Source organism: Mus musculus, chromosome 11 (genome assembly GCF_000001635.26).
Source record: "Mus musculus strain C57BL/6J chromosome 11, GRCm38.p6 C57BL/6J".
In the NCBI taxonomy this organism is placed as follows: Eukaryota; Metazoa; Chordata; class Mammalia; order Rodentia; family Muridae; genus Mus; species Mus musculus.
In genome coordinates, this window is record NC_000077.6 from 43010586 (window position 1) to 43022775 (window position 12190).

General features: G+C 39.9%; 1 protein-coding gene across 1 annotated transcript in view; it reads left to right on the top strand.

The window, feature by feature from the left end:
• Positions 1-1578: 1578 nt before the first annotated feature.
• Positions 1579-12190, top strand: part of Atp10b (ATPase, class V, type 10B) — a 250122-nt gene continuing 239510 nt past the window's right edge. Inside the window, exon 1 of the mRNA XM_017314606.2 lies at positions 1579-1855. The gene's annotated coding sequence lies outside the window, so the exon portion shown is untranslated. The remainder of the gene's footprint in view (positions 1856-12190) is intronic.

Genomic DNA, 12190 nt, shown 5'->3' on the forward strand with positions numbered 1-12190 from the left:
TGGAGGAAGGTGTTTGCCAGCAGTTTCCTCTGTGGCTGCTAGTAGACTTATCTCCCTCCCTGATTTCTCACATCCCTCCTCGGGTAGAATAAAGTACCAGAGCATTAAATGATCTTTGGATTCTTTTGGCTATAAATATTCAACAATTTAAGCAGACTGTGATACCCAGTCACATTGTGCCTAGAAGCCAGGAGACTCTGAGAGAAGAGAAGCTTAAAAGGCACTCGTATTTTGCAAATGGTGAACTGAAAAGTGCCAAGATCCTCTTTTAAAAGTTCCAGACTCTGAATGATTGAGTAGATTTTATGCTCTTAAAACTTCCTAGTTTGTATTTTATAGCTATTTGGTTTTTAGAAGCTGTTTTTTTCCTTTGGTAAATTTCTATGTCCAGATTTCTACATTGTTATCTGGAACGAAACATAACTATATATGAAGTTCACAATTACTAACCCAGCTGTTTTACTTCTCTTTCTGTTGCTATGATGAACACCATGATCAAAAGCAACTTAGAGGAGGAAAGGTTCTATTTGACCTATGCTTCGTGTTCCAGTCCATCACTTTGGGAAGTCAAAACAGAAACTCAAGCAGGTACTGATGGAGAAACCATAGAGGGGCACTACTTACTGGCTTACTTGTTCACTGGCTTATACTCAGCTGGCTTTTTGATACTGCTTAGACCTGCCTAGGAATGGTGCTACCCACAGTGGACTGGACCCACCTACGTTAACCATCAGTCAAGACAATGTCTCATAGACATGATCACAGGCCAGTGTTGTCTGGGTAATTTCTCATTTGATGTTCCGTCTTCCCAGGTGACTCTAGGTTGCATCAAGTTTATAGAAGAACTAACCCGATCCTCAGCAATTACGGCATCAGATATTATATCCATTTCTTTCCACATCTACTGAGTCCCAAACTCTTCTTGCTATCTACAAGATAGGTTTGTTGACTATTTTACTTTGTCTGTTGTTTATGAGTCCATCAATTGCTATCCATCATTATAGTAATTGACTTCTGACATTTACCCTATTTAGTTTGATTGCAAGGAACTCAGCAAAAGTGTTATACATGAATTGAAGCTATCAGTAAACCCATAAATAATCCTGATTTTTTTATATGTCTGAAGTATAATATATTGGTCCCTCTCTTCATATTTGATATAATCAGACAGTAATCAGTAGGAACTATGACTACAGCAGAATGACACTTCTGAAGCTTTGAGAGCAAATTCATCACCAGCACACACATAAAAGTCACTGCTAAGAATCTTTTTTTTTTTCCTTAAGAGCTCTTGAAACCCAGCAACTGAATTCCATTCCAGGCCCCCAAATGAGAACAACAAGATTATAATTGTCCCACACTTAACTACATGCTCCAGACATAATGGGCAAAGTCATTTTTGTACCATGCATAGAGAATAAAACCCCTTATGAATTTCTATATGGCTGGCTCATTGATTGACAGAAAGGAGACATGAATGCAAGAGTCACATCTAACAGTGATGCTTCTCTCTCCATGTGGAGCTGAGAGGAGAACACAGCCTTCACTGTTCTGGCCCAGGCCCCACACTCACAGGCTTGCCATTCTTCTCTCTTCACTCCTGGGCCTGGTGAGGCAGCTCCTTGTTGCCTTTTGTTGCGTTGGCTGTGGTTACTTCTTTCCTGTGTCTTTTCTCTGAGTTACCAAATTGCTGTTAGCTCAAGGCCTTGCCTTGACATAGTCAGAGCGATGAAAAATGCCATAGAAAAGAGAAAAACTTCAGCCATGCTTTATGGCAGAAACTACACTACTCCCAAGGACTGTTTTCTATACCTTCTAATGGAGTCTGCTCGGTAGGGACAATCAGCTTTGCTGGGTAAGTAAAAGCTCCCTGCCTTCACAGATACAGTGTCGGGATAATTGCTTCTTAGCATCATGGATTCTAAATTCTGAGTCAGGCCTGTGGTATGACTACTTTTTTAATGCTCTGTTAGAAATTTCATTTGGGTTGCTGGGCACACAATCCACATCCCTTCTCTGATAGAACATTGTATTTTTTTCTGCAATTGATTTCATTATGATAAGCTGAAGGCAAATGTTACTTCCTTGCGTGACAGAGCTTGCAGCTTGGATGTGCCCGAGCATGTTTTATGATAAATAATATATCCTGCATTCATCCGGAGTAGACTGCAGAAGCAGATGGAATTAGAGCCTTGTTCTCAAATAAAAAGAAAGGGACAGCTCGGAGAAAAAAGAATGAGATCTCTGTATGGCTTTTCAATCTCCTCAAGATAAACTGGGAAGCTGGCACCCTGCAGAGTTTCCAAATGATAGCTGGGGACTCTGGCTTTCCCCTAAGTTCAAAGGAAAAAGCTGTTGTTTAAAAAAAAATGTGTTAGCTGTGTCGTCCAGGATAAGCTTTGTGCACATAGGTAGGTCTCTCTAGAGATCATCTTCAACTCAGATCTTCTTTGGTGTGCCATTAAAATGGTGAGCACTGCATCTCTAAAGCACAAGGTCACAATCCGGCACCTGTTTCTTTCTTCTCCCCTGCCTCTCTGTTTCCAGATCTTGCAAATGTAGTCTGAGTGCATGCAGAGTGTCATTCCATTAATACACGCGCTGTTACATTAAGCTATTAATCAGGCAAACCACAGATGTTGTTTTCTTTCTACATGTTACTATAATTACCCTTAATAACACTGACTGAGTTTCTCATTTCATTGCCATCGATGGCTTTTTAAAACTGTGTCAGATATTTTATTTCTTCAGCTCACAACCTAGTGATGCTGGGTATCTACCTTGAAGGATTCAGAATCTCTTAGATTTTCCAGTGTATTTCTTTGTAGAACGTGGCAGAGAAGTACACATATGCGTGGATTAAGAGGCCCTTCATTGAAGGTTGAACCCCACATGCTGAGTTTACAATCAAATCATATTCTCCTTATGCTAAGGGGAGCATTATTTCTTTGAGGCATATGGCTTTAATAAATCTGTCTGAAGAAGGCTGCCATTCCAAAAAAAAGAAAAAAGAAAAAAGAAAGAAGGAAGGAAGGAAGAAAGAAAGAAAGGAAGGAAGGAAGGAAGGAAGGAAGAAAGAAAGAAAGAAAGAAAGAAAGAAAGAAAGAAAGAAAGAAAGAAAGAAAGAAAGAAAGAAAGAAAGAAAGGAAGGAAGAAAGAAAGAAAGGAAGGAAGGAAGGAAGAAAAGAGAAAGAAGAAAAAAGAAAAAAATGAGCTTAGAGAAAGACAGGTGGCTTGATGCCTGCTTTAAAGAGGATGAAACTAAGAGCTAGGGAAATGAGCTCTGGGTTACTTAAACAAAATGCTAGAGCCGGAGGACCTAGGCCCAGGGTTGTTGGGTCTATTATGTGTTCATTCTCCATAGCACCTACCACATGATGAGAAATAACAACTGTGACTCACATCAATTCATGCAGGCTGAACTCCTGAAGCTGGTTTTCTCTACCCACGCTCCTAAAGGTAAATCATACCTAGACAGTCTTAAGTCATGGTGTGAACCTTGGGAGGTTTATGTCTACTGATTACTACTAATTTCTTTTTTATATATACTTTTTATTAGGTATTTTCCTCATTTACATTTCCAATGCTATCCCAAAAGTCCCCCATCCCCCCCCCCCGCACTCCCTATCCACCCACTCCCACTTCTTGGCCCTGGCGTTCTCCTGTACTGGGGCATATAAAGTTTGCATGACCATAGGCCTCTCTTTCCCGTGATGGCCGACTAGGCCATCTTTTGATACATATGCAGCTAGAGACACGAGCTGCAGGGTACTGGTTAGTTCATATTGTTGTTCCACCTATAGGGTTGCAGTTCCCTTTAGCTTCTTGGGTACTTTCTCTAGCTCCTCCATTGGGGGCCCTGTGATCCATCCAATAGTTGACTATGAGCATTCACTTCTGTGTTTGCTAGGCCCCGGCCTAGTCCCACAAGAGACAGCTAAATCTGGGTCCTTTCAGCAAAATCTTACTAGTGTATGCAATGGTGTCAGTGTTTGGAAGCTGATTATGGGATGGATCCCCGGATATAGCAATCACTAGATGGTCCATCCATTCGTCACAGCTCCAAATTTTGTGTCCTTCCATGGGTGTTTTGTTCCCAATTCTAAGAAGGGGCAAAGTGTCCACACTTTGATCTTCGTTCTTCTTGAGTTTCATGTGTTTAGCAAATTGTATCTTATATTTTGGCTATCCTAAGTTTCTGGGCTAATATCCACTTATCAGTGAGTACATATTGTGAGAGTTCCTTTATGATTGGGTTACCTCACTCAGGATGATGTCCTCCAGGTCCATCCACTTGCATAGGAATTTCATAAATTCATTGTTTTTAATAGCTGAGTAGTACTCCATTGTGCAAATATACCACATTTTCTGTATCCATTTCTCTGTTGAGGGGCATCTGGGTTCTTTCCAGCTTCTGGCTATTATAACTAAGGCCGCTATGAACATAGTGGAGCATGTGTCCTTCTTACCGGTTGGGACATCTTCTGGATATATGCCCAGGAGAGGTATTGCAGGATTCTCTGGTAGTACTATGTCCAATTTTCTGAGGAACCGCCAGACTGATTACCAGAGTGGTTGTACAAGCTTGCATTCCCACCAACAATGGGGAAGTGTTCCTCTTTCTCCACATCCTTGCCAGCATCTGCTGTCACCTGAATTTTTGATCTTAGCCATTCTGACTGGTATGAGGTGGAATCTCAGGGTTGTTTTGATTTGCATTTCCCTGATGATTAAGGATGTTGAACATTTTTTTCAGGTGCTTCTCTGCCATTCAGTATTCCTCGGGTGAGAATTCTTTGTGCAGCTCTGAGCCCCAATTTTAATGGGGTTATTTGATTTTCTGGAGTCCACCTTCTTGAGTTCTTTATATATATTGGATATTAGTCCCCTATCCGATTTGGGATAGGTAAAGATCCTTTCCCAATCTGTTGGTGGTCTTTTTGTCTTATTGACGGTGTCTTTTGCCTTGAAGAAGCTTTGGAGGTTTATAAGGCCCCACTTATCGATTCTCGATGTTACAGCACAAGCCATTGCTGTTCTATTCAGGAATTTTCCCCCTGTACCCATATCTTCCAGGATTTTCCCTACTTTCTCCTCTATAAGTTTCAGTGTCTCTGGTTTTATGTGGAGTTCCTTAATCCACTTAGATTTGACCTTACTACAAGGAGATAGGGATGGATTAATTATCATTCTTCTACATGATAACCGCCAGTTGTGCCAGCACCATTTGTTGAAAATGCTGTCTTTTTTCCACTGGATGGTTTTAGCTCCCTTGTCAAAGATCAAATGACCATAGGTGTGTGCGTTCATTTCTGGGTCTTCAATTCTATTCCATTGGTATACATGTCTGTCTCTATACCAGTACCGTGCAGTTTTTATCACAATTGCTCTGTAGTACAGCTTTAGGTCAGGCATGGTAATTCCACCAGAGGCTCTTTTATCCTTGAGAAGAGTTTTTGCTATCCTAGGTTTTTTGTTATTCCAGATGAATCTGCCAATTGCCCTTTCTAATTCATTGAAGAATTGAGTTGGAATTTTGATGGGGATTGCATTGAATCTGTAGATTGCTTTTGGCAAGATAGCCATTTTTACAATGTTGATCCCGTCAATCCATGAGCATGGGAGATCTTTCCATCTTCTGAGATCTCCTTTAATATCTTTCTTCAGAGACTTGAAGTTCTTATCATACAGATCTTTCACTTCCTTAGAGTACGCCAAGGTATGTTATATTATTTGTGACTATTGAGAAGGGTGTTGTTTCCCTAATTTCTTTCTCAGCCTGTTTATCCTTTGTGTACAGAAAGGCCATTGACTTGTTTGAGTTAATTTTATATCCAGCTACTTCATTGAAGCTGTTTATCAGGCTTACGAGTTCTCTGATGGAATTTTTAGGGTCACTTATATATAATATCATATCATCTGCAAAAAGTGATATTTTGACTTCTTTCTTTCCAATTTGTATCCCCTTGATCTCTTTTTGTTGTCGAATTGCTCTGGCTAGGACTTCAAGTACAATGTTGAATAAGTAGGGCGAGAGTGGACAACCGTGTCTAGTCCCTGATTTTAGTGGGATTGCTTCCAGCTTCTCACCATTTACTTTGATTTTGGCTACGGGTTTGCTCTAGATTGCTTTTATCATGTTTAGGTATGGGCCTTGAATTCCTGATCTTTCCAAGACTTTTATCATGAATGGGTGTTGGATTTTGTCAAATGCTTTCTCAGCATCTAATGAACTGATCATGTTGTTTTTGTCTTTGAGTTTGTTTACATACTGGATTACGTTGATGGATTTCCATATAATGAACCACCCCTGCATCCCTGGGATGAAACCTACTTGGTCAGGATGGATGATTGTTTTGATGTGTTCTTGGATTCAGTTAGCGAGAACTTTATTGAGTATTTTTGCATCAATATTCATAAGGAAAATTGCTCTGAAGTTCTCTATCTTTGTTGGGTCTTTCTGTGGTTTAGGTATCAGAGTAATTGTGCCTTCATAGAATGAGTTGGGTAGAGTACCTCCTGTTTGTATTTTGTGGAATAGTTTGTGAAGAACTGGGATTAGATCTTCTTTGAAGGTCTGATAGAACTCTGCACTAAACCCATCTGGTCCTGGGCTTTTTTTGGTTGGGAGACTATTAATGACTGCTTCTATTTCTTTAGGGGATATAGGATCTTGATTTGACTTTGGTACCTGGTCTCTTTCTTGAAACTTGTCCATTTCATCCAGGTTCTCCATTTTGTTGAGTATAGCCTTTTGTAGAAGGATCTGATGGAGTTTTGGATTTCTTCAGGATCTGTTGTTATGTCTCCCTTTTCATTTCTGATTTTGTTAATTAGGATGCTTTCCTTGTGCCCTTTAGTGAGTCTGGCTAAGGGTTTATCTATCTTGTTGATATTCTCAAAGAACCAGCTCCTCGATTGGTTAATTCTTTGAATAGTTCTTCTTGTTTCCACTTGGTTGATTTCGCCCCTGAGTTTGATTATTTCCTGCTGTCTACTCCTCTTGGGTGAATTTGCTTCCTTTTGTTCTAGAGCTTTTAGGTGTGTTGTCAAGCTGCTAATGTGTGCTCTCTCTAGGTTCTTTTTGGAGGTACTCAAAGCTATGCGTTTTCCTCTTAGAAATGCTTTCATTGTGTCCCATAAGTTTGGGTATGTTGTGGCATCATTTTCATTAAACTCCAAAAAGTCCTTCTTTCTTTATTCCTTCCATGACCAAGGTATCATTGAGAAGAGTGTTGTTCAGTTTCCATGTGAATGTTGGTTTTCTATTATTTATTTTGTTATTGAAGATCACCCTTAGTCCATGGTGATCTGATAGGATGCATGGGACAATTTCAATATTTTTGTATATGTTGAGGCTTGTTTTGTGGCCAATTATGTGGTCAGTTTTGGAGAAGGTACCATGAAGTGCTGAGAAGAAGGTATATCCTTTTGTTTTAGGATAAAATCTTCTGTAGATATCTGTCAGATCCATTTGTTTCATAACTTCTGTTAGTTTCACTGTGTCCCTGTTTAGTTTCTGTTTCCACGATCTGTCCATTGATGAAAGTGGTGTGTTGAAGTCTCCCACTATTATTGTGTGAGGTTCAATGTGTGCTTTGAGCTTTACTAAAGTTTCTTTAATGAATGTGGCTGCCCTTGCATTTGGAGCATAGATATTCAGAATTGAGAGTTCCTCTTGGAGGATTTTAACTTTGATGAGTATGAAGTGTCCCTCCTTGTCTTTTTTGATAACTTTGGGTTGGAAGTCCATTTTATTAGATATTAGAATGGCTACTCCAATTTGTTTCTTTATACCATTTGCTTGGAAAATTGTTTTCCAGCCTTTCATTCTGAGGTAGTATCTATCTTTTTCTCTGAGATGAGTTTCCTGTAAGCAGCAAAATGTTTGGTCCTGTTTGTGTAGCCAGTTTGTTAGTCTATGTCTTTTTAAAGGGGAGTTGATTCCATTGATATTAAGATATATTAAGGAAAAGTAATTGTTGCTTCCTATTATTTTTGTTGTTAAAGTTGGCTTTCTGTTCTTGTGTTTGTATTCTTTTAGGTTTGTTGAGGAGTTACCTTCTTGCTTTTTCTAGGGCGTGCTTTCCGTCCTTGTATTGGTTTTTTTCCATTATTATCCTTTATAGGGCTGGATTCCTGGAAAGATAATGTGTGAATTTGGTTTTGTCATGGAATACTTTGGTTTCTCCATCTATGGTAATTGAGAGTTTGGCTGGGTATAGTAGCCTGGGCTGGAATTTGTGTTCTCTTATTGTCTGTATAACATCTGTCCAGGCTCTTCTGGCTTTCATAGTCTCTGGTGAAAAATCTGGTGTAATTCTAATAGGCTTGCCTTTATATGTTACCTGACCTTTTTCCCTTAATGCTTTTAGTATGCTGTCTTTATTTAGTGCATTTGTTGTTCTGATTATTATGTGTCAGGAGGAATTTCTTTTCTGGTCCAGTCTATTTGGAGTTCTGTAGGCTTCTTGTATGTTCATGGGCATCTTTTTCTTTACATTTGGGAAGTTTTCTTCTATAATTTTGTTGAAGATATTTGCTGGTCCTTTGAGTTGAAAATCTTCATTCTCATCTACTCCTATTATCTGTAGGTTTGATCTTCTCATTGTGTCCTGGATTTCCTGGATGTTTTGAGTTAAGATCTTTCTCCATTTTCCATTTTCTTTGATTGTTGTGCTAATATTCTCTATAGAATCTTCTGCACCTGAGATTCTCTCTTCTATCTCTTGTATTCTGTTGCTGATGATCGCATCTATGGTTCCAGATTTCTTTCCTAGGGTTTCTATCTCCAGCGTTGCCTCACTTTGGGTTTTCTTTATTGTGTCTACTTCCCTTTTTAGGTCTTGGATGGTTTTATTCAATTCCATCACCTGTTTGGTTGTGTTTTCCTGCAATTCTTTAAGGGATTTTTGTGCTTCTTTAATGTCTTCTATCTGTTTAGCAGTGTTATCCTGTATTTCTTTAAGTAAGTTATTAAAATCCTTCTTGATGTCCTCTACCATCATCATGAGATATGCTTTTAAATCCGGGTTAGCTTTTCGGGTGTGTTGGGGTGCCCCTGGACTGGGCGAAGTGGGAGTGCTGGGTTCTGATGATGGTGAGTGGTCTTGGTTTCTGTTAGTAAGATTCTTAAGTTTACCTTTCACCATCTGGTAATCTCTGGAGTTAGTTGCTATAGTTGTCTCTGTTTAGAGATTGTTCCTCTGGTGATTCTGTTACCCTCTATTAGCAGACCTGGAAAACTAGCTCTCTCCTCTGAGTTTCAGTGGTCAGAGCATTCTCTGCAGGCAAGCTCTCCTCTTACAGGGAAGGTGCACAGATATCTGGCGTTTGGACCTCCTCCTGGCTGAAGATGAAGGCCCAAAACAGAACCTTTCCCAGGAGCTGTGTTGATTTGGTCTGTCACAGAAGCTGTTAGCTTCTGTAGTCCACACTCTCACCTGTGCATACTACTTTCAGTCGAGTCCCGGAACCAAGATGGTTCCTGCCGATCCTGAAGCAAAGTCCTCCCTGGCTGGGCAGACACCTGTCCTCTGGCCAGGAAGGTGGCCGGATGTCTGGAGCCCGAAAATGGTGCTGCCTCAGAAGCTCTGTGGCTCTCGCCTGTCCCAGAAGCTGTTAGCTTCTGTAGTGCACACTCTCACCTGTGCAGACTCCTTTCTGCGGAGTCCCGGAACCAAGATGGCTCCCGCACATCCTGAGGCAAAAGCCTCCCGGGCTGAGCGGACACCTATTACTAATTTCTTTTTCAATGACATTTACTTCTAAAGAGCTAAACCTTCTGGAGCTACACTGTCCTCAGATTTTTGTTTGTTTCTCTACATCACTTCTCTGCCTTATTAGGTCAATTCAATGAGACTGCCAGCTCCGTGCCCCACTAACAAGTTTGATGGTGAACTTTTTACATATATGGCTTTCATTCACAACCTGCAACGCCAAAGTATAGCTTAGTACAGTGGTTTTCCAAATGTGGTTTCTGACCCAGATATTCCAAAATTACTCAGGAACCAGTTAGAAGTGCAATATCTCATGCCCTTAACCCAGACACACTAAAAGTCAGTGTGATTCAAGGTCTGTTTTAAACAAAGCTCCAGATGAGACTTCTGGTCTCTTGAGTTCAGAATGACACCAATGTAGAAACCTACCCTGCCACTTTATGAACTGCTATGGTCCTCAACGTGAAGACAGACACCAGGACAGTGCTCAGGACACCCTGGATGAGACAATGATGGGCAGGTGACAACGGAATACTTGCTCAGATAGTACACATTCTTTCTCCTTATCTTTGTTCAATTCTGAAACATCGTTGGATGTTATTAGTTTCTATTGGCTCCATGGCCATGACTAATCTCTTAACTGCAGAGAGGGGTACAAATCAGTGTCCTAAGGGAACAGCAGAGGCTTCTAAAATTTAATGAAATTTTGTTCAAGTTCTCATTCTGGTACTCTCAAAGGGTAATTTTAAGTTTCATCTGCTATAATTATTTTACATTCCTCTATACAGAAAAAAGTAAGACAATTGAAATATTGTACCAGCTATAAAGGGGGCTGAGACATTGAAGAAAGCCTCATTTATGTTGATACCATTCCACAATTTCCAACCTTTTGTTATCTGTGTAATTCATTCTCTCTCTCTCTATCTCTCTGTCTCTGTCTCTCTTTCTCTGTCTCTCTGTCTCTGTCTCTCTGTCTCTGTCTCTCTCTGTCTCTCTCTGTCTCTCTCTCTGTGTGTGTTGGATGTGTGTGTGTGTTTGTGCTTAAAGACAAGGGGTAAACCACAGGAGTTATCAGGAGCCATTCACCTTATTCTTGTTGTTGTTCATTTTTTATTGTTTGGTTATTTCAAGAGGGATCTTTCACTGGGACCTGGAATTCACAATTATGTTAGGTTAGCTAGCCAGCTAGCCTCCCTGATCCATCTGTCTCTACCTCCACAATACTTGAATTACAAGCACTCATCACCCTGGCTGTTTTTATACATGTTCTAGAGATCAAACCCAGGTCCTCATGCTCGAGCAGTAAACACTCTTATCAATGGAGTTGTCTCCTCAACCCTGTGTTATTTCCTTATTCTATGTTTTCTCATCTTTCAAGGGACAGTGATACTGCCATCATAGAAGCAGGAGGAAGACTGACATCAAATATGGATGTTATAGGCCTCAGAATTCATTAGGTCCTTGCCAAATACACATTGCCTCAAACATGCCTTTTAAAAATTTATTCATTGAGAATTTCATACATGTATACAATATACTTTAATTATTATGATTATATCCACTCCTTTATTCCTCCTATCCTCCCAAACTCCTCCCTCTCCCATATCCCTCTATCTTTTCTTATAACCCACTAAGTCCTATTGGTACTGCTCATATGCACATGGGTGTGGCACCATCCACCTAAGAACATGAGCATCTTACCAGGATCCACATCCCTGAAGGAAACTGACTTATTCCACTCCACCAGCAGCCACCAACTTACACTAGCTCCCCAACTAGGCTTGGTTCTGATGGCAAACCTGATTCAAAAGCCAGTTTATGATCTTCAGAGTACATTTTATTTGTTAATTTGTCATGATAATAAAGAGAGCAATAAGGTTCTAGGTTCTGGTAATTCTTAATATCTGTTGGTGTATGTGCATTGTACAAAGGTATACACATACACAGACAATAGATTCTGTATTCCCTATGAGTATGACTTTAGTACCAGTAGCTCTATTCCCCTGACATCAAATTCAAGTGCTTGGGAATAACATTGAAAATAGATGGCTGTGTTTGAAAAATAAAATATCAAGACATGAAGAATGTGGAGACTGATGTACATTTCAGAGCTCAAAGGTAATTTCACTGTATTTTATTATCATCTGTCAGACTTAAAGCATTAAGGAGACTAGAAAATTGATTGTCACAGAGGTTTCTGAGGACAATGGTTTCTCTGAGTTGGTGTAAATATATTCAGAGAGACTTGTTCCCACTTAATAACCTGCGTTTTTCCTTCGGAATCACTGATGCGTTCACTTACAGTGTTTGAAAGGCAGTTTGTCCTCTGCTGTCAAGTGAACTTGATAGAATAACAGAAAAAAAATTGAAAAATTCAATCAGATCTTGTTACTTCTCTAGGGACTTTCTTGACTACTTACTCTATTTAAGAAGTAAAAAAAATGGAACACCATGTTTCTTTGGTCTTGTAC